The following is a 20263-nucleotide window of genomic DNA, read 5'->3' as shown; positions in this document are numbered from 1 at the left end:
CATAGATTTCTACTCATTTTCAGAGAAGAAGACAGAAGCAAAAGATCTCTCTGGCTCTCTACCTGAAGACTGAGAAGCTGGCTGAAACACTGTTCACCACAACCAACCTCAACTCTAGCCATGGGGACCTACTCTAAACTCCAGGTGGTCAAGTCTTCTCTGAGAGACTACTCAGTAAAGGAAAAAGTCTGAAGTCTAAATAAATTTGACCTCTAATATGTAAACTAACATTGGAATTGTTCATTCTGGTTCTCCACTGCTAAATGAATGTCTTGAGGTCTTTCTTGTGTGCCTTGCCATACTTGCAGTAAATCAAATGAGTTTATATGACAAACCTGAACATTTCTTTATTTTTCTTAAGATAGAATGCTCTAAGATTTGCCTTTTAAAAGAATCAGAAATGATCTCTGATGTTACATGACAATTTATTGTGATTTGATTTGCATTTTCACCTCTTGAACACTTACAAATGGTTCTCTAATTGAGATTATTAAACCTTTAAACATACATTGATAGATGTCAGAAATTAATGAACCCTCTGAAATTAAGGGCAACTTTTTTGCATATGTGAAAATAGGTATTTATTTGAGGAGACGATCCATAAATTTCATTAAATATTCAAAGGAAGTCCTCCTAAAATGAAAGTAACACTTCACTGTGCCCTCACAGTAAAAAAAGAAAAACAAAACTCTATACTGTTTAGTGGTTTTAACTGTGAAAGAATCTGGACCTCAACTCTTGGAAATGGTGAAGCTAAGTTGTAAAGAGGATAATAGGTTTTGATGAAAGAGCCCTGAGAGTCTATTTTTCTGGCAGTAAATGAAATGATGAAGGTGCTTCAAAGCAGAGTCTTTAAGAAAGTAACCATACTATGTCATGAAAGAAATCTGCTTTTAATACCCAAAGAGTGGAGTACTCAGTAGAAATTAGAAACAAGTACTTTTACATGCATAATCTTGAAATATATGTTGTTATTGTCGTTAAAAACTATAGAGTTGGTTTTGACTCATGGCAACCCTGCATGGGGTTTCTGGGGAGCAACTGGTGGGTTTGAATCCCCTGACCTTGCCATTAGCAGTCCATTAGCAGACCACTGCAATTACTTACCCACAACATTACATATACATATATATGCACTATATCCTACTGCAGCACGTATTTATTACATACAATACATGCATAATATATACTGCAGTGACATTAAGGAGCTTTGGTGGTACAACAGTTAAGTGATTTGTTAAGTAAAAAGTTAGTGGTTTGAACCCAACAAGCACCTCCACAGGAGAAAGACCTGGTGATCTGTTCCCATAACAATTGTTATTAAGTGCCATCAAGTTGGTTCCAACTCCTAGCAACCCTATACAGGAGCTCCGGGTGGGTTTGAACTGTCAACATTGTAATTAGTAGTCCAGTGCTATTCGATGATGTCACACCAGGACATGACAATTGCAGCTTTGGAAACTATATGCAGTAGTTTGACCCTGTATCATTTCAACACCATGAGTTGAAATATACTTGAAGGCACCTAACAACAACAGCAGAAATGTTTAAATAAATTAAAGTATTGACACAAACAAATGCAAACAAAAAGATACTTGTGGTTGACTATAAGAGGAGGAGAATGAGAATAGAGTGGGGTATAGAGTGAATGAATGGATAGATACATGCATACACATAAGGCAAAAAAAGAGAAAACCCAAGGAGTACAAATTAGAGGAGGTTTGGTTTAATGACTTTTCTGTTCCTCAAAAAATTATCTATGATAAGGGAGAAGAGTGGAGTACATGACCCTACCCAGAGAAGCAGTGATGCCAGAGATGACGGCAGAGACGATGATGTGGAGAGATGGAATGGCTGGGGACTCTAGACCTAGAGAGGGAAAGGGGCTGTGTGCTGGTGACTGAGGGGCAGGTTTGCGGGGTATACCCTTTGGTTGTTTGATGAGGCATGGAGGGGATTGTAACCATGGCAATGAGGCACTATACGATAGGATGAATGTAAAGCTAATGTTCTCCCATGTAAACTATCATATAATTCACAATAAAACATTAAAAAATATATATCTATTGAAGGGAAAAGTTCACCTGTAGAAGGCTGCTGTTGTTTGGACTTCTGACGTTTTTTGTGTTTGCTAAGTATGACACAGGGCTGCTAATGTCTGGCTGACCTCATGGTCAGAGCACAAGGGGGAATCATAGACTCTCAAAGGAAAAACTCATTTAAAGGCTAACTGTTTATATTTTATTTATATAACTTAAAGTGCCTCAATGATAATTCTAGGTAAGTAGTCCTATATTTATATCTTCATCTTAATCAGAAAACGCTTTTCTTCTTAATTGCTCCCAGATCTGACCTGTCTGATAAGGTAGAATATTATTTACCCTGAATTTCAGTTGTTTAAATCCCATTTTCTTCTTTTTGCTTGTAAACCGTTTGTTTTCCTTAGTTCTGCTCTCTTTCCTCCACTTCAAACAAATGGAATTCCTGGAAGTAACTCTGACAATAAGGAACATCTAATTAGCAGCTCCTGTGGAAGAAACTCTTACAAGACAATTGAGAGGAAACAGCAGGTGTGAGTTAAAGGGAAAAATTCTGAAAAATAAAGTCAGGAAAATTTTTAAGATAAAGTTGGGGCAGAAAACTTTAAAATAAATATTGTTCGTAGAAGGTACTTGGATTGATTCTTTTAATTTGTAACTATGCTATCTTCTTTTCTGTTATAAAATTAACAAAAGATGATCTTCCATTTTGCCTAAGAGAAAGGAGACTTTCCTGACAGCCTGCTTCAAAGATAACTGCTGTGACCTTTAGAGGTAACAGCGTAGTGGTTACGAATCGGGCTGCGAACCTTAAGGTCAGCGGTTCGAAACTACCAGCTGCTCCGCGGGAGAAAGATGAGGCTTTCTACTCCCGTAAAGATTTACACCCTCGGAAACCCTGTACAGGGTCGCTATGGGTCGGACCCGACTCGACGGCACTTAACAACAACAACAACAACTTAATTTACTTTGAAAGAAATGAGGAGATGAGTGAGCTGAACAGAAAATTTCCAAGTGCAGCTCAAGAAGACAAAGTCAAGTATTATAATGAAATGCACAAAGACCTGGAGTTTGAAAACCAAAAGGGAAGAACATGATCAGTGTTTGTCAAGCTGAGGGAACTGAAGGAAAAAAATTAAGCCTCTACTTGCAATATTGAAGGATTCTATGGGTAAAATATTGGGTGATGCCTACTACAAGACACCAAAAGAGACTTACAAAAATAGAAGAATATACCATGCCCCTGGATAGGAAGACAGCATTGTAAAATATTACCCAAAGCAATCTACACATATAATGCAATCCAAATCCAGATTCCAACAACATTCTTTAAAGAGGTGGAAAGAAAAATTACAAACTTTATATGGAAAGGAAAGAGACCAAGTATAAACAAAGCACTGCTTAAGAAGAAGAATAAAGTTGGAAGCCTCTCACTCCCTGATTTCAAAATTTACTACATGGCTACAGTGGTCAAAACAGCCTGTGTTCTGGTACAATGAAAGAGACATAGATCAATGGAACAGAATTGAGAATCCAGAAAATTAACCCATCAACATACAGCCAACTGATCTTCCAAAAAAAGCCTAAATATATTGCAGCAAAGGAGACAGTCTCTTCAATAGATGATGCTGGCAGAACTGGAAATTGATATGCAAATCATTGAAACAAGACCTTTACCTCACCCCCTATACAAATCCAACTCAGCATGGATTAAAGACTTAAATGTGAATCCCAGAATTATAAAGGTCATCAATGAAAAAACAGGGACAAATTTAAGGGCTCTAATCCAGGGCACACACAGACTATCAAGCATTGTAAAAATTACACAGACAAAAGAAGACAAAATAGATGTTTGCGATAATCTAAAAATTAGAAACTTATGTGTGTCAAAGGGTTTCACCAAAAGAGTAAAAAGGGAGCCCACATATCAGACAAGGGACTGATTTCTAAAATCTAAAGAGAACTACAACACCTCTACAAGAAAAAGATAAGTAATCCAATTGAAACATGGGCATAGGACATGAACAGACAATTCTCCAAAGAAGACATTCAGGCAGCCAACAAACATATGAAGAAATGTTGACAATCGTTAGCCTTTGTTGTTAAGTGCCATCAAGTCAATTCTAATCCATAGTGACCCTGTATAGGGTTTCCAAAGAGTAGCTGGTGAGCTTGAACCACTGACCTTGCAGTTCAAACAACTTTACAGTCTGACACATTAGCCCACAGCACCACATCATTAGCCACCAGAGAGATGCAAATCAAAACAACAATGAGATATCATCTCATACCAGCAATAACAGCGAAGTTAAAAAATGCAGAGGATAATAAATGCTGGCGAGGATGTGGAGAGACTGGGACCCTCCTACATTGCCGGTGGGAATGAAAAATGGTCTAACCACTCTGGAAAACAGTATGGTGCTTCCTCAGAATGTTTGAAATAGAAATATCATATGATCCAACTCCTCTACTTGGTATATGTCCACAAGAAGTACAAGACATAACACAAGTATACATATGTACATCAATGTGCATAGCAGCACTATTCACAATAGCAAAAATATGGAGACAGCCTAAGTGACAATCAATGGAAGAATAGATAAACAAACTTTGGTACAATGGAATATTATGCTACGTTGAAGGATAACAAGAAAGCTGCAAGCCACCACATAACATGGATGAACCTTGAGGACATTATGCTGAGTGAAATTAGTCAGTTACAAAAGGACAACTATTGCATAAGACCATTATTGTAAAAGCTTAAGAAAAGATACCCATACTAAAGGGGGAAAAAAATTATTTGTTGGTTACCGATGGGGTGGGGTGTTTGGAGAAGGTGGAGGGAGGTGATGGTAGAGCACAGGGTAGGGGGCAGACACATCATAGTTTGGGTGTTGGTGAGGGCAATACACAAGAGGGGGGAAGGGGTGGAAGAAGAAGGTAGACAGGGGAACACTGAAACAGGTTTACATGGGCTAAATGGGATAGAGGTAAATAGTGATGCATGCTCAACCTTGAAACAACAGGGCTCTAAAATACAGGGTTCGAGGCATAGTCTGAAGAGAAGAAATAATACTAAGATGCTTGACTGTCTTATGAAAATTGGTTTCCCTTGCCTACTATTGTAAAATAAACACGTGAGTGGAATCAAAAGGAATGTCAGGAAGTATGATTACAGAAAGCTTGTAAGTCTGTCTTCAGCCTATAAACTGATTGGAATACCTGAAAGGGGTTCTACAACTTGCCCAGTGAAATAAGCCTCTTGTGGAGACATTGCAATGTATAGGATCTTAGGTGGAATCCTGGCCCTATTCAGAACCTTCTGAGGTGGAACATTCCCACTAGAAAAGACAAGCAGACCAGCCTGGAAAAGCTAGAGTGACAGAAGATACCTCTTCAAAGAAAGATCATCAGGAAAAACCCAAAACAAAAATGGCAATATGATTGGCTACAATAGGAATAAGCAAGTTGTTTGCTGGGAAGCCATCAAGGCAAGCAACCAAGTTCCCTCAGGACAAACTCCACTCTAAGACAGAAACTCAAAGGGAACACATAAGCAGGCATGTCAGCTTGCTGGTGACCACGTTGGTCTACTAGTGAGTTGAAGAGGGGGGAAGGCAGCAATGAAGAAATGGGTTGAGTTCAATCACATTCCATGGACTCTCCCATTGACCTGGAGATGAGAAAGAGAAGAGGAAGGGCTGGTTGGTCCAAAGTGTGGTGAGACCTGGGAACTCCTAAGCCCATAGACAAGGATATAGCCACATAGGGCTAGAGCTGAGAGTGAAGCATCCAGCTGATCTGATAGGAAGTGAGGGGAGATGCACAAGAACACCCAAACTTGCAGATAGTACGCATTTGATCTATCCTCGATGGCTTGATGATCAGAACTCAACTGTTGTTAAGTACCGGGGAGTCGGTTCCGACTCATGGTGACCCCGCACAGGGTTTCCAAGGCTGTAAAGCTTTATAGGAGCAGAACACCTCATCTTTCTCCCACAGAACTGCTGGTAGTTTCGAACTGCTGACCTTGAGGTTGACAGCCCAACTCGTAACCACTATGCTACCAGAGCTCCTTAGAAGTCAACTAGAGGAAGAAAAAAAAAAAAAAAAGCAATTTTTGATAAAGGAAACAAGGGTAAATTGCTACAATTTGATGAACTTGACCTATACTCATGGAGGTTGTTGTTGTTGTTAAGTGCCGTTGAGTCAATTCTGATCAATAACAACCCTGTATAGGGGTTCCAAGGAGCAGATGTTAACCTTGAACCACCAACCTTGCAATTCTAATGACTTTGCAGTCTGACGCATTAGCCCACAGAGCCACACCAGGATTCCATGGAGGTAGTAACTCTAAATACCAACAGAGAAGGAAGGAATCTTCACATCAAGTATCAATGTTATCCCCTCTGTATACAGGGTAGTTAGGAATGGGCAACTTAGACTTCGGTTGCCTAAAATGAGGGGGCGATAAAGGCACTAAGTGACTGGCTTACAAGTTTTAAAGAGGGAGTTTAGTTTAAGAATGTGTGAGGCAAGATAGAGTCCCCGTTGAATAGCTTTCATCTTGTCTAGATGGGTCTGGTAAAAAGAGATGGGGATATGATTCTTATGATTCAATAGTGAGTTATTTTTATCACGGCTAATTGCAACTGTCACAATTGTAAGGTAGAAGTTTTGTAACAAAAACATGGGCTTAGTTAATCTTACAGTCCAGAAACAGAGGCCCCTATAGAGCCATCAAGAGAGAAGAGCACAAGCAGAATGTGAGACCTTATCCAGAGAAGCAAAGACACCAGAGATGGAGGCAGAGATGGGGACATGAAGAAAGGGAGCAGCTGAGGACTCTAGATTCATGGGAAGAGAGGGACTGAGAGCTGGCATCCAGGAGGTAGACTTGCAGAATGTGCCCTTTGGTGTTGTAAATTATTATTTATGCCTGAACGTTAAAAAAAAAAAAAAGGAAGGAAAAGAGTTTAAATGAATAGACAGAACTATGTTAACTGATGGTACATGGAGAGGATTATAATCATTGTAATGGAACAAGGTGCATGCTTTATTGAATGTAAAACTGATGAGCTGCCCTGTAATCTTTCACTCAATTCACAATAAAAACATTTTTTAAAAATTGAGTGATGCAGGAAGCATCTAAAGAAGATGGAAGTAATATAATCACTGTATCAAAAAGAATTGGTGTTCAACCATTTCAAGGGATAGTATATGATAAGGAGCAAATGGTATTGAAGGAAAAAGTCCAAGGGGAACTAAAAGCATTGTCACAGAACAAGCTCCAGGAATTGATGGAATACAAATTGAAATCTTTCAACAAAATTAAATAGCACTGGAAGGACTCACTAATCTCTGGCAAGAAATTAGGAAGAATGCTACCGTGCCAACTGATTGGAAGAGATTCATATTTGTACCCATTCCTAAGAGAGGTGACCTGAGGGAATGTGAAAATCATTGGACAATATCATTAATATCACATGCAAGTAATTTTTAAAAAAACTTTTATTGTAAATTGAGTGAAAGCTTACAAGCAGATTATCAGTTTTACACTCAACAAATCATATTTTGTCTCGTTGCAATGATTGTAATCCCCTCAGTGCATCATCAGTTAACAGTATTTACCTCTACTCGCCCCCACTTTTCATGTACACATTTCACACAAATAATACATAACAATTTAATTTAAATGTCCAAAGGGCACATTTTGCAAGCCAGCCTCCTGCCCGCAGGCACACAACCTTTCGCATGCCTTGGTCCTAGAGTCCTTAGCTGCTCTCTCTCTCTTTGCCATTGCTTCTGACTCTGTTTCTGCTGTCACCACTTTCCTGGTTAGGATCTACAACCTACTCATGCTCTTCCCGCGTGGTAGTCCTAGGGTCCTTTGATCCTGAAATGAAAGATTAACTACTCCCCACTTTCAGTTTCTCATCTTCTGCATTTACAGTTGTGACAATCGCAATTCGTCCTGATAAAAATGACTCACTATTGAATCATAAAATCCTATCCCCGTCTTCCCCCATCTCCTTTTACCAGGCCCATCTGGACAAGAGGAAAACTATTCAGTGTGGATTCTACCTTACCCACCTCATTCTGAAACTAAGCACACTCATGAAAGCCTGTAAGCAGCCACTTTGTGCCTTTATAGCCCCATTTTTGATAGCCCATGTCTACATTACCTGTCTCTATCAGCCCAGTGTACTGAGGAGACAAGCTTGATACTTAGTATGAAGAATCCTCCTCTTTCAGTTGGAATTTTGAGCAACTACATCCATAAGCAAAAGTGCAATTCATCAAATTGTAGCAATTTATTCTTGCTCCCTGTATCAAATGTCTGAAAGTGATTAGGTATAAGATATGCACAGGAATATAGTGGTAAAAAGAAAGAAGAGTTCAAGAAATTGGGATGTGAGGATGTTTTGAAATTGAAGTTTTCATTAAGTTGGAATTACATTGATGAATCAGATGCCAAAACATCGTAAGTGAGATAGACCAAATCTTGGCTAAGTAAACATAGTAGTAGTTTCCTGGAGGAATTCTAGTACAATCTTTTTTTTTTTTTTCTCCTTGATGAAGAATGTAAAGAAACCTTGCCTTTCTATTTCTGCTTTTGTGAATTGTTGTTCAAGGGCATTTTTATTGCTTGGAGATGCTGAACCATCTTGTAATTTTTGGAGACAGATCCAAAGAACTACTGAGAAGACATCTAAGAGCTCTGGCATGGTTGAGCTACTGAAGTCCTGCAAATGTCTACCTCTAGGCTTCTTGTTGTTTAAGAAAAGGAACTCCTTTGTCCATGTCATTTTAAGTCATGTATTTTGTTTCTTAAAGTCTAAGGTAACCTAACTGATAAAGAGATAGCCTGGAATTCTCTTTAGGTCAAAAATCCTCAGGCCCTTCCATTATTCCTTGCATAACATTTTTCTTTATTTTATTCCCTTCATCATCTTTGTCCTCTGCTTGATGTCTTTGTTAACATTGTTCTTAAGATGTGATGTCTAGCAGTGAACAAACTCATGTTCAACAGAGTAATCCCTCATTTTAGACATTACACTTCTATTAACCAAGTCTACTTGGAAACCCTATACAAGGCTGCTATGAGTTGGAATCAATTCAAAGGCACTTGACAACAATAGCAACAACCAAGTCTAAAATCACACAATGTGCTCAAGCATAGGGACGATCATAGGCATGGAGCAGGGCAATGTTTCTGTCTATTGCGCGCTGGGTCACTTTGACTAGGAACCAACTTGATGACACTAACAACAATGACAACAAAATTATATTAACATTCTGGCACCATCAACATATCAAACTAGTGGTCACTTAACTTCCTTGATTTGTTTTAAAATGTGCAGTTTGACTGAGGAACCCAAATGAAGGATTTTACAGTTTTCTTATTGTTTTTATTAGGTAAGATTTAAGTCTATCATAACAATCTGTTGGAATATTTTTAAATTTTGAATTTTTATATGATTATGCCATTTTTGTCACAGTCTTCAGAAAAAGATTAAACATGACAAGATCAAGAATCTCTGGAAACTTTACATTGGCACCAATCCATATATCATTATCCGTTTAGTATTGCTTTTAAACTAACTCATAATCACTTTATTTGGCTCTACTTATATCTTATTTATGAGGCACAGTATCTCCTCTTTCCCTTAAGGTTATTACTCATAGAATCACCCAAGACTCTTTTCTCCACGCTTATGGTAAAAGATTAAAGGTTGGTAAAGAAGCACAGATAGAGGCGAGAATATTTTCAAGACATCTCCTTTCTCCAACTTAGACTTAGATAGACTTAGAATTGATAACCTTAGACTATGTTGGTAAATGGGGGGTAGGGGGGGTGGGAGTAGACAATTATGAGTTTCATGAATCATTTTTTTTAAAGTTTTACACTTTTCTTTTTGTTTAATTTGACCTCAAAGCCTGAGGGACTTTGTTAAAAATTAAGAGTGTTAAACATCAAGGGAATGTGGATTTGTTTAGACTTAAATAGAGTTTTAATGAGAAAATGGCTCAATGATTGTATGTGCATAATTAAGATTTGAGCATTAGTCCCTCCCTTCACAGTGCCAGAGTTAATAAATATTATATTCTATGGGCAACCTCTTAAATTACAAGAAAAGAGTCCCTGAGGGAGTGTGAATGATGGAACAATTCCAGTTAAGAACCCTTCCTTCTTTGAAGAGAAGCTGTTTTGTTCATATTTTAAATGGACACCCTCAGGTTGTTTAGAACCTAGACACATGGCAGCAGGCCCTGGGATTCCACTGATACTCATGCCAGATGTCTCAGCCAAGACGTCATGAATCTCAAGGTTGTTCTCCAGTTCCCCAGGACATGCATTACTCATTGCAGCCAATAACTTCGTTGATGGCTACACTGGAATATGGCTAAAAAGATTTTTGTTTAGATCCCTGAAGTTGACAGTCATAAAGAGGAAAGTGACTTTAAATTGGTCCATTATCAGCTGCTAAAGTACAGCTGTTCCATGAACTCATCCTGATCCACTCCATCTGTTCTTCCTTCTTCAGCAAAATCTGTGATTCATCTCATGCCCTAATGCATTTAGGCAATAGCTATTTCATATGTGTTCCTTTTAAATAGCAATAATCATACCTCATATTTTAAGCAGTTTGTGCCCAGGACTCTGTTGAGTGGTTGATGAATATTAGATTACTTAACCTGCACAACAACTATAAAAATTAGTTGCTATTCCTGGTGTGGTGCTGTGGGCTAATTCACTGGACTGCAAAGTCAGTTTGAACCACAAGGTTGGTGGTTCAAGCTCACCAGCTGTTCCTTGGAAAACCTATACAGGGTTGCTATGGGTTGGAACTAACTTCATGGCACTTAACAACAACAATTGTACATTTTACAGACTAAGAAACTGAAGTTTATCAGGTCAAATTACTGACTCAAGGTCTTACAACTAGTATGTGGTTGTTGTTGTCAAGTGCCGTCGGGTCGATGTGGTAGAGCCAGAATTTGAACCTTTTCCCTGACTCCATAGCCTATACTTCAAAGCATTACATTATATGAATTGCCCATTTGTAGACCAAGGAATAATTGTGAGCTTTTGGTGAATAGCCCTGCATTTAACCTACTGCACCGTAAGGGTGTAACACCATTACATTCTCCCAAAAGTTAAAGTGGCAATGCAGTCTCACTTTATAAATCTCAGAACAGCCCGATTTGTATCCCTAGGCTCTAACACAGTGCGTAGCATATAAAACCAAAACTCCACTTGTCATCAGGTTGATTCTTACTCATAACAATGGTATATAGGGTTTCCAAGGTTGTAAATTTTTATGGGAGCAGAGAGCCTCATATTTCTCCCATGGAGCAACTAGTAATTTTGAATTGCTGACCTTGTGGTTAGTAGCCTAGTGCTTATCTTACAGAACCACTACCAGCTACCTACCTGGTGGTGCTGTAAGTCAAGCTTTGGACAGCTAAAACACAAGTTTGGTAGTTCAAACCCATCACATGCTCCGTGGGAGAGATATGAGTTTCTAAAGGAGATCTGGTAGTGTAGTGGTTTTGAATTGGTCTGCAAACCATAAGGTCAACCGTTTGAAACTACCAGCTGTTCTGCAGGAGAAAGCTGAGGCGTTCTGCTCCCGTAAAGATTTACAGCCTCGGAAACCCAGTACAGGGTTACTATGGGTCGGAACCGACTTGATGGCACTTAACAACAACAACAACAACAACAAAGGAGTCCTGGAGTCCTGATGTGGTGCTGTGAGCTAATGCGTAAGACTACAAAGTTGTTTGAACTACAAGGTCAGTGGTTCAAGCTCACCAGCTGCTCCTTGGGAACCCTATACAGGGTCACTATGGGTTGGAATCAACTTGACGGCACTTAACAACAACAACAACAAAGGAGTCCTGCTGTGGCATTGTGGGTGAATGTGCTAGAATGCAAAGCCGTTTGAGTTGCAAGATTGGTGGTTCAAGCTCACTAGCTGCTCTTCAGAAACCCTATACAGGGTCGCTATTAGTTGAAACTGACTCGACAGCACTTAACAACAACAACAACATTCCTGTAAAGATTTATAGCCTCTAAAACCCTACACAATGTCTCTATGAGTTGGAATCCACTCAATGATGATGTGTTTTGGGGTAAGCCCTGATGGCACTGTGGGTTAGACATTGAGCTGCTAACTGCAGCAGTTCAAACCCACCAGCCACTGTGGGGTAGAAAGATGAGGCTATCCACTCCTGTAAAGATCACAAACCCTGTATAGGGTTACTATGAGTTGGGATCAACTAGAAAGCACTTAATGAACTGTTTAGAAAGAGAAATGTTTAGTGTTTAGAAAGAAAAATAGGCTTCAGTAATGACTAACCAAATTTCTTAAGAAGAATATATTTACCTGTAATTTGGAGAAACACTATTAAGTGTCTAAAAATTCTAGGTTTATATTTTCAGAAGTAATGAGAAGTTCAGAAGTAGACAATTCAGAAATGGTGCCATGGATCAACCACAACTCACCTGTCAGTTTGTCATACTGTGGCAATGTGTGTTGAATTGAAGCTATGCCACCAGTATTTTAAACACCAGCAGGGACACACATGGCAGACAGGTTTTAGCAGAACTTCCAGAATTAAGACAGATTAGGAAGAAGGAAAGGCAGACTACTTCTGAATTTTTAACCACCGCATAGCATCACAACATTGTCAGATATAATGCCAGAAGATGAACCCCTTAGGTTGAAAGGCACTCAAAATATGACTGAGGAAGAATTGTCTTCTCAAAGTAGAGTTCACTATAATGACATGAATGAAGTAAAGCTTTCAGGCCCTCATTTGCTCCTAGAGTACAACTCAAATGTGGAGAAACCACTGCAAGTATCTATTAATAACTGGATCGTGGAATGTACGAAATATGAATCCAGGAAAATTTAAGTTATAAAAAATTAAATGTAATACCTAAAGATTGATATCCTAAGCATTACTGAGCTGAAATGCATTTGTATTGGCTATTTTGAATCTGACAGTCATATGGTTTCCTATGCCAGGAATGATAAATTCAAGAGGAATGGCATCACATTCATTGTCAAAAAGAACATTTCAAGATCTGTATTGAAATACAGTGTTGTCTATAATAGGATAATATCCATATGTCTATAAGGAAGACCAGTTAATACTACTATTATTCAAATTTATGAACAATTGCTAAAACCAGTGATGATGAAACTGAAGAATTCTACCAAATTCTTCAGTCTGAAATTGATCACATGTGCAATCAAGATGCATTGGTAGTTACTGGTGATTGGAATGTAAAGGTTGGAAACAAAAGGGAAGGAGCAGTAATTGGAAAACATGACCTTGGTGATAGACGCTATGCTGGAGATCACATGAAATATGTTTTCTAGATTGGCAACTTATTCATTACATATACCTTTTTAAACAGCATAAAAGGTAACTTTATACATGGTTCTCACCAGATAGAATACACAGGAAACAAACTGACTATATTTGTGGGAAGAGATGGTGGAAAAGCCAATACAATACCAGGGGCAGACTTTGAAATAGACTTACCAATTTCTCACATGCAAGTTCAGTCTGAAGCTGAAGAAAATTAAAATAAGCCAATAAAAGCCAAAATATAACCTTGAATATATCTAAGAATGCATCCCTTTAATTGATTGGCTATTCATGGCCACTCATCATAGCGTTAACTATGTCTGTGTTAGGTTTTCTCATCATGGGACTAAGCACATCTTAACTGCTTGTTGTTAAGTGCCATTGAATCAGTTCCATTGTGATTATGTATAGAGTTTCTGAGGAGTGGCTGGTGAGCTTGAACTGTCCAGTGCATTAACCCACAATGCCACACCAGGATTCAACTGCTAAACCTCTGGAAACCCTGGGTTAATCAAGTTGCCACAAAATCCTAACTATTGCACATGTGAATTAACAGACTATCTCAAGTGCAAATTGGATCCATTAGACACTAGTGACTGAAGACGCCAAGAGTTGTGTTATGAAATCAAGTAAGCCATACAGGAAGAAGGCAAAAGGTCATTAGAAAGACAGTAAAGAAAGAAAAGACCACAATGGATATCATAAGAGATTCTGAAAATTGCACTTGAGCAGAGAGAAGCAAATGGTAGAAATTAGGAAGTCAAAGAGCTGAACACTGAATTTCAAATGGCAGCTCAAAAAGTCAAAGTCAAGTATAATGAAATGTGAAAAGATCTGGAGTTAGAAAACCAAAAGTATTCTATGGGCAAAATATATAGTGCTACAGAAAGCATCAAAAGCAGATGAAAGGAATACACAGAGTCACTGTACCCAGAGGAAATGGTCAATGTTCAACTATTTCAAGAGGTATGATCAAGAACTGATGGTACTCTGGACATGAGAGAGAGAAGAGAAAGGGATGGTTGGTCCAAAGTATGGTGAGACCTGGGGAACCCTGAGTCCATGGACAAGGATATAGCCACGGAGGGCTAGAGCTGAGAGTTAAGCATCCAGCTAATATGAAATGAGAGAGATGGGCAAGAATGCCCAAACTTGCAGATAGTACCCATCTGACCTAGCTTCGATGGCTTGATGATCAGAACTCAACTAGAAAAAGATGAAAATTTGATCAAGGAAACAAGTGTAAATTCTACAATTTGATGAACTTAACCTGTACTTATAGACGTAGTAGCTCAAAATACCAACTGAGAGGGAAGGAGTTTTCACCTCAAGTATCAATCCTATCCCCTCTATATACAGTGTAGATAGAGATGGGCAATTTAGACATTGGCTACCTAAAATGGGGGGAGGGGTGAAGCTATAAAGGCACGAAGTAACTGGCTTACAAGTTTTCAAGAGGGAGTTTAGTATCAAAGTGTGAGGGGGAAGGTAGAATCCCCACTGAATAGTTTTCATCTTGTCTAGACAGTTCCAGTGAAAGGAGATGGGGATAAGATTCTTATGATTCAATAGTAATTGTTATCACGACTAGTTGAGATTGTCACAACTGTAAAGGTAGAAGTTCATCTTATGTTCCAGAAACAGAGGCCTCTAGGACCATCAGGGGAGAAGAACACAAGAGTAATGTGGGACCCTATCCATAGAAGCAGCGGCACTAGAGATGGAGGCAGAGATGAGGACATGGAAAGAGAGAGCAGCTGAGGACTCTAGGTTCATGGAAAGAGAAAGGCTGTGTGCTGGTGGCCAGGAGGCAGGCTTGCAGAATGTGCCCTTTGGTTGTTTAAATGATTATATATTCCTGAGTGTTTTTGTGTACATTCCACCCTGTCCCCCCAAACAAAAAGCAAAAAACAGAGGGAATAGAAACAAATACTGTTGGATGATGGTGCACGGAGGGGATTGTAATCATTGCAATGAAACTATGAGTGTAAAACTGATGTTCTCCCATGTAAACTATCACTCAATTCACAATAAAAACTTGAAAACAACAACAACACTATAATTTAAATGGGGGGAAAAATGATGGTATTGAAGAAAGAAGTTCAAGCTACACTGAGTATTGGTGAAAAACAGTTGATGGACTCTAGCAATTGATGGCCCACAAACAGAAAACTTTAAACAAACTAATGCAGAATTGGAGGCTTTCACGTATCTATGCCTAGAAATTTGAAAGATGCTACCTGACCAACCTATTGGAATGTATCTATATCTGTGCCTATCCAAAAGAGAGGTGACCCAATAGAATGTAGAAATCATTAAACAATACCATTGAAATCACATGCAAGTAAAATTTTGTTGAAGATAATAAAAAAAAAAGGTTGTAACAGTACATCAGTATGGAACTGCCAAAATTTCAAGCCAGATTCAGAAGAAGACATGGAACTAGGGATCTCACTGCTGATGTCAGATGGATCTCAGCATAAAACAGAGAATACCAAAAAGATGTTTACCTGTGCTTTTTTAACTATGAAAAGCCTTTCAACTATGTGGATCATGACAAACTGTGGATAACATTATGAAGAATGGATATTCCAGAACACTTAATTATGCTCATGAGGAACCTATACATATACCAAGAGACACTTGTTAGAATAAAACAAGAGGATACTGAATGGTTTAAAATTAGGAAAGGCGGCCACTTTCTCTAGTTCTCTCGGTCTAGATATGCAGCTCTGGAGCAGCCTTGACTAGTGCCTGCGGAAAGGTTACCTCCGAGTGGCCTCTCTGTAGCTTGGCTGCACAGACCCTACCGGGCAGGTGAAGGACCAGGACCGGTTCCCCGAAGCTTCCCCAACACGTGATTCATACCCGTTACCGCCAATTAGAGCCATCCGATGTCGGCGAACCTTCTGGAAGATTGGTGCTGGGGGATGGATGTAGATATCCACAGGGCCCTGCTGGTCACAGGCATCCCAGAAGACTGTGGCCAAGAAGAAATTGAGGAGACCTTGCACGGGTTCTTCATCCCGTTGGGCCCACACCCCATACTCAACAAGATTTTTGTGAGGAAGGAGAATGCCAAAGCCATCCTGATCCAGATGGGTGAGGGCGTGAATTTGAGCACCATATCCCATGAGTTCCCAGGAAGAGGGGGGGTCCCTGGAGAGTGGTCTGTAGAGACCCCACCCAGGATGCCGAGTTTTTTCTTTTTTTTAATTTGCATGAATTTCTGGAGGCGCACCGTGGATGATATGGTATGCCTGCTGCATCTCAACTGCGCACTAGTACCCCCGAGTTCCAGTCTGACCCAGAATCCGAATTTGCCCCAAAAGAGCTGGGCAGAAGCATTGGGGGTGCTCCTGAGGCGGTGGTGCAAATCGTCTTCTACATGGATGCGGAGATATGCACCACGAGGAAGCCAGGGTTCAGGAGTTGGCGGAGCCCTACACAACAGCCACCTGGGCATCCTATGCTGGAAGGAAGGTCAAGAAGGAGTCAGGGTCTGATTGTGAGGGTCGGAAATGTGAAGGTAGACGTTTTATAGCAAGGAGGGGCGTGATTAACTTTTCAGTCTAGGAGCGGAGGTCCCTAAGACCATCAAGGGAGAAGAGCAGAGAGCGGGACCCTACCCAGAGAAGCAGGGATGCCTGAAATGGAACCAGAGATGATGATGTGGAGCGATGGAGCAGCTGGAGACTTTAGATCCAGAGAGGGAGAGCGACTGTGTGCTGAAGACCTGGGGGGTATGGGGGAAGGATTGCATGGAGGGGATTGTAACCATGGCAATGAGATGATATATGATAGAATGAATGTAAAACTAATGTTCTCCCATGTAAACTATCACATAATTCAGTTTGAATTTGCATATGAGTAATTGATGGTCTGTTCTACAGTCTGCCCCTGGCCTTGTTTTCACTGATGATATGGAGTTTTTCCATTGTCTCTTTCTGCAGATATAGTCAATTTGATTGCTATGTATTCCATCTGGTGAGGTCCATGTGTATAGTCACCTCTTATGCTGTCTAAAGAAGATACTTGAAATGAACAAATCATTGGTTTTGCAGAATTCTATCATGCAATCTCCAGCATCATTTCTATCACAAAGGCTATATTTTCTAACTACTGATCCTTTGTCTTTGCTCCCAACCTTTGCATTCCAATCACCAGTAATGAACAATACATCTTGATTGCATGTTTGATCTATTTCAGATTGAAGAAGTTGGTAGGATCTATTTCCTCCTCACTGGATTTAGTGGTTGATGCATAAATTTGAATAATAGTGGTATTAACTGGGCTTCCCTGTAGGTGCATGGATATTTTCCTATCACAGACAGCATTCTACCTCATGACTGATCTGGATATGTTCTTTTTGACAATGAATGCAACACCATTCCTCTTCAATTTGTCATTCCTGGAATAGTAAACCATATGGTCATCAGATTCAAAATGGCCAATACCAGTCCATTTCAGCTCACTAATGCCTAAGATATCAATATTTATGCATTCCATTTCATTTTTGACAACTTCTAATTGCCCAGATTCATACTTTGTACATTCCATGTTCCTATTTTCAGTGGATGTTCACAGGTTTTTTTCTTTACTTTGAGTTGTGCCCCATCATCAAATGAAGGTCCCACAGGCTTTTCTCCCATGGGCTTTATTCCGTTCACATCATCACGGTCAACTTTACTTTGAGGAGGCAGCTCTTCCCCAGTTGCATTTTGAATGCCTTCCAACCTGAGGGGCTCATTTTCTGGCACTATATCTGACAGTGTTTTTCTGCTATTCATAAGGTTTCAGTCACTAAATATTCGGAAGTAGTTTGTCACTCCTTCTTCCTAGTCTTCATCTGGAAGCTCATCTGAAACCTGTCCACCATTGGTGACCCTGCTGGTAATTAAAATACCAATGGCAGAGCTTTCAGAATCACAGCAACTCACAAGCCACCACAGTATGACAAACTGACAGATGAGTGGTGGAAAAACAATGTAACCACCCATAAATCCATTAGCTCAAAACAGCTGCAAATAATATTTAAGGTAGTTTCCCTCTAGTCTTTTTTATATACTTGAAGGATGCATGTGTGGTGATTACCACATCCCCATTTTACTCAGCAATCTTGCCTGTGGGGGGGGGGGAAACAGTTGTATCATGGAGAGTTACAGTGGATTATCATAAATATAATCAGATGGTGACTTCAATTACAGCTGCTGTTGCATATGTCATTCCATCGCTTGAGCAAATTAATGTTTCCTGGTGCCCGGCAAGTAATTGTTGATTTGCCCCATGCCTTTTCTTCAATTCCAGTTTCTAGAGATCACCAAAGCAGTTTGCCTTCAAGTGGCAAGGCCAGTAATACACCTTCACTGTTCTACCTCAAGGTACATCAACTCTCCATCACTATATCATAGTTTAGTTCTTAGGTATTTGATCACTTTTTCCTGCCACAAGACAACACACTGTTCCATTACATTGATGATATTATGCTGACTGTACCTAGTAAGGAATAATTATCATGATTTTAGATTTACTGGTAAAACATCTGTGTTCTAGAGGGTAGGAAGTTAACTTGACAAAAATTCAGGTGCCTTACACTTCAGTTAAATTTCTAGGGGTTCAGTGGTGTATATTTATACTAAAATGAAGAATAGTTATTTAATATGACTCCTCCCACAACTATAAAATAGGCATAATGCCTAGTGGGCCTCTTTGGATTTTGGAGACAACAAACCACTCAATTGATTGTGCTATTTGTCTAGTGACTATTGAGTGACTCAAAAAGCTTATAGTTTTGAGTGGGACCCAGAACAAAAGAAGGCTCTGAAACAGGTTCAGGTTGCTGTGCAAATTGCTTTTATGTTTGAGTCATATGATCCAGCTGATCTAATGGTGCTTGAAGTGGCAGTGGCAGATAAAGATGCAGTTTGGAGTCTTTTGCAGGCTTCTATTGGTCAATGAAAGTGCAGACCCTTAGGATTTTGGAACAAAGCACTGCCACCTTCTGCAAATAACTACTCTACTTTTGAGAAACAGCTTTTGGCTTGTTATTGGGTCTTATTAGAGACTGAGCACCTAAGCATGGGCCACCAAGCCACCATATGACCAGAGATAACCATCATGAACTGAGTGTTGTCTGACCCACAGAATGATAAATTTGGACATGCACAGTAGCATTCCACCATGAAATGGAAATGTTATATATTATATTGTGTTCAAGCAGGACCTGAAGGCATAAGTAAGTTGCATGAGGAAGTGGCCCACGTGTCAATGGTCCACTCCTGTCACATAACCTTCTCTTTTCCAGTTTCTACCTATGGCCTCTTGACTGAGCAAGAGAAAAGTCTGCTTGGTTTACAGATGGTTCTACACTATGTACAGATACCAACTGAAAGTGGACTGCAGAAACACTACCACCCCTTTACAGAACATTCCTTAAGGATAGTGATGAAGAGAAATCTTCTCAGTGGGCAGATCTTTGAGTATTGCATCTGGTATTTCATTTTGCTTGGAAGGAAAAATACTAATCCATGGGTTGTAGCCAATGTTTTAGCTGAATTGTCATAGACTTGGTAGGAACATGATTGGGAAATTGGTGACAAGGAGGTGTGGGGAAGAGGTATGTGGATAGATCTCTCTGAATGGGCAAAAAATAAAGTAAAAATATTTGTGTCTCATGTGAATGTTAACCAAAGGGTTACCTCGGCACAGGAGGATTTTACAATCAAGTGGATAGAATGGCATGTTCTATGGAAACTAATCATACTTTTGCTCCAGCCACTCCTGTCATTGCCCAATGGACTCATAAACAAAGTGGTCATGGTAGCAGAGATGGAGGT

At 39.6% G+C, this 20263-nt stretch overlaps 1 pseudogene; it reads left to right on the top strand.

The window, feature by feature from the left end:
* The first annotated feature begins 16321 nt into the window (after positions 1 to 16321).
* On the top strand, positions 16322 to 19503 carry LOC102812794 (annotated as a pseudogene).
* Positions 19504 to 20263: the final 760 nt, after the last annotated feature.

This window comes from Chrysochloris asiatica, unplaced genomic scaffold (assembly GCF_000296735.1).
Source record: "Chrysochloris asiatica unplaced genomic scaffold, ChrAsi1.0 scaffold00085, whole genome shotgun sequence".
NCBI classification, from domain to species: Eukaryota; Metazoa; Chordata; class Mammalia; order Afrosoricida; family Chrysochloridae; genus Chrysochloris; species Chrysochloris asiatica.
Note: the sequence above shows the minus strand (reverse complement) of the source record. Positions and strands in the feature narration are given on the sequence as shown.